Consider the following 3,610-nt stretch of genomic DNA (forward strand, 5'->3'; position numbering starts at 1 on the left):
TGCATATATATACACACACATATATGTAAATGTGTGTGCGTACATCCATACATGAATACAGATATTCATAATGATACCCTCAAATCATAACAGCTACCAACAAAGACATACTTATATGTAGATCTTACATGACTTCACAATACACCCGAGCAGTGACCCAACAAGTGCACAAACTTCTTTCATTATTCTTCTAGTCATTCTTCTTCTTTCTTTTATCTTGCTATTTATTACATCGTCTGCTGCTGCTGCTGCAGCAGTTGCTATTGCTACTGCCTCTGTTACTACTATTGATAGACTCATAGCTCTTTCATTTTTACCTATTTCTCAGTTTAATCAAATCTGCTCTACAACAATGTGGCCAGATATCTTACCGTATATGTTGATTATGTATGCATGTGTAATGATGCACACTTCTGTCGCTCTCTATGTCTCTGTCTTTGTCTGGCACTCTGTTTCTCTCTCTCTCTCTCTCCATCTATCTATCTATCTATCTATCTATCTCGGTATGTGTGTGTGTGTGCGTATGCGTGTGTGAGAGGGCGTGTCTGTGTGTCATCTCTATGAAAATATGCAAATACGTCTTTATTTCATGCATTAGTTGATGTCTTTGTGTAAATGCTTATGTAAGTGAGCATTGATATATAGTACCTGCTTCGGTAGTACATATACTGGCACTCCGTCGGTTACGACGACGAGGGAGCCAGTTGATCCGTTCAACGGAACAGCCTGCTCGTAAAATCAACGTGCAAGTTACTGAGCATTCCACAGACCAGACACGAGTGAGATTTAGCGTGAAACAAAATGTGGCAAGGCTAGCTCTTTGAAATAAAGGCACGACTCATTCTTGCGAGCTGAATTGACTGGAACAACCTTAAATAAAGTGTCTTGCTTAAGGACGCAACGCGCCACCAGGAATCGAACTCATGACCTTATGATCTTGAGCCGAATACCCTAACCACTAAGCCACACACCTTTGCTGATGGAGCATATACTAAAAGTGAAACGATACAGAGAAAGAATATGTGTGTGTGCGTGTGTGTGTGTGCACGCGCGTGCGCGTATATTCATATAATTCCTAATTATTAAGTATATATGTGTGAGTGTGTATATATTCATTTAATTTTTTATGCGCCCTTTTAAAGCCTAACCAGGCTCATGGGTCCGGTTTCCCGGTTTCTATGGCGTATGTGTGTGTGTGTGTGTGTCCCCCCCCCCACCAGTTGGACGGGGCGCCAGTCCATCGCGGCTTTACTCAAGAAACAGGAAGAAAGAGTGAGAGAAAGAGTACAACAGGGTCGCCACCACCCCCTGCCGGAGCCTCGTGGAGCTTTAGGTGTTTTCGCTCAATAAACACACACAACGCCCGGTCTAGGAATCGAAACCACGATCCTCCGAACGCAAGTCCACTGCCCTGACCACTGGGCCATTGCGCCTCCACGGTTATACTTCTACTAGACACAAAATACAATTTCTAATACTTAATTATAACGGTAATAAAAAGGGCGGCGAGCTAGCAGAATCAGAAGCGCGCTGGGCATAATGTTTTGCGACATTTCATCCATCTTTACGTTCTTAGTTCAACTTCTGCCGGGGTCGACTTTGCCTTTCATTCTTTCAGGATCGATAAAATAAGTATCAGTTTATCACTGGGGTCGATGTAATCGACTTACCTCTTACCTCTTGAGTCAAAATTTGAAATCAATATTTAGTTATAAAAATATAATATGATCTTTTTAAACATCAAATAGCTAGGAGGGCCCGTCCAAGTAAAACAGAAATCAAAGGGGTCCATCATTGAGAAAAAATGGTTGAGAAACATTTCTCTAGAGGAAGGGAAGCTCTGGCGATATTAGGAACGACCTCTTGAGCGCATTCTTTAATCGTAACGAAATGTACACTACAAGGACCGGTGATTTTGCTGGGTTGGCGTACCTAATCAAGCTTTAGGTATTTGGTAACTATGTATGTGTGTGTGTGTAGTAGTAGTAGTAGTAGGAGTAGTAGTAGTAGTAGTAGGGAAATTGATGATGTGGGAGATGTATTTATAGATGAAAAATATTCTTAAAGATATCTCCTAAAAGAATGTAATTATTTTCGATGAGGGAGGTGACATATTATTGATCGTGTTATATATGTTGTCGTTGATGTTATTGGCACTCCGTCGCTTACGACGTCGAGGGTTCCAGTTGATCCGATCAACGGAACAGCCTGCTCGTGAAATTAACGTGCAAGTGGCTGAGCACTCCACAGACACGTGTACTCTTAACGTAGTTCTCGGGGATATTCAGCGTGACACAGTATGACAAGGCTGACCCTTTGAATTACAGGCACAACAGAAACAGGAAGTAAGAGTGAGAGAAAATTGTGGTGAAAGAGTACAGCAGGGTGCCTCGTGGAGCTTTAGGTGTTTTCGCTCAATAAACACTCACATCGCCCCGTCTGGGAATCGAAACCGCGATCCTATGATCGCGAGTCCGCTATCCTAACCACTGGGCCATTGCGCCACCACCATCGTATTATATAATATATCTCTCATAGGATGTATAATAACATGTATATGATATGATATGCCTTATATAGGAAATAGCTCATATTTTTATAAAATCGTTATATCAAGAACCTTATAGAACACAACCGTTCCTGCAACTTAGATCACCGCAAGTATCTGATTAGCTGCATTATTTTTGTACTTCAGCTCATTGAACTCTGTTATTGATGAATGCTGAATATAAAAAAAAAAAAAAGCGAACAAAAGAAGGAGGAAAAATGAAAGAGAAAAGAAAAATAAGAAAACACTGAACAAGATTTTTCGTGGTGCTTAGTTGCGGCTGTTTACATTCTGAGTATCAATCTCGCAGGAGTGCATAAAATAAATATTAGCAAAGTATTAATGCCGGCTTAATCGAACATTCACCTTCGGCCCGGTATCTATGGACTTGTGTCTTCGTTAACAAAAATCATTACTTTTACAATGGTGCGTTAACTTGCTATGGTGTTATCGAATCATACCAACGTTGCGTTTAAGAAATTTTCTCTAAAATTTAATTACAGTTGTTTCTCTTCCTCCCCTCTCTCTCGTCCTCCTCCCTTTCTCCCTCTCTCTCACTTTCCCTCTCTTAGTCTATCGATATGTATGCAAGTGTGTGCGTGTGTGTGTGTTTGTGCGTGCGTGTGTGTGTGTGTGTGTGTGTGTGTGTGTGTGTGTGTGTGTGTTTGAGCTACATCAAAACTAAAAGATTTAAATCTTACTTTTAGATGAGTGGAATGCACAAAATACAAAACCCTTGAATAACTTACATAGCTTTACAGTGAGTATGTGTGCGCGCGTGTGTGTGCGTACATATGAAGATCTATGTTTCTGCAGACAGACAGACAGACATATAGATAGATAGATAGATAGATAGATAGATAGATAGATAGATAGATAGATAGATAGATATGGGCTGCAACCAGTCTTCAAGGGCTTCTAGTCACGTGGTTCTGAGTTCAGTCCCACTGTCTGGTACCTTGAGCCAGTGTCTTTTACTATAGCCTCGGGCTGACCAAATCCTTGTGAGCTGATTTAGTAGATGGAAACTGAAAGAAGCCTATTATATATATATATATATAT

This window comes from Octopus bimaculoides, chromosome 1 (genome assembly GCF_001194135.2).
Source record: "Octopus bimaculoides isolate UCB-OBI-ISO-001 chromosome 1, ASM119413v2, whole genome shotgun sequence".
NCBI classification, from domain to species: Eukaryota; Metazoa; Mollusca; class Cephalopoda; order Octopoda; family Octopodidae; genus Octopus; species Octopus bimaculoides.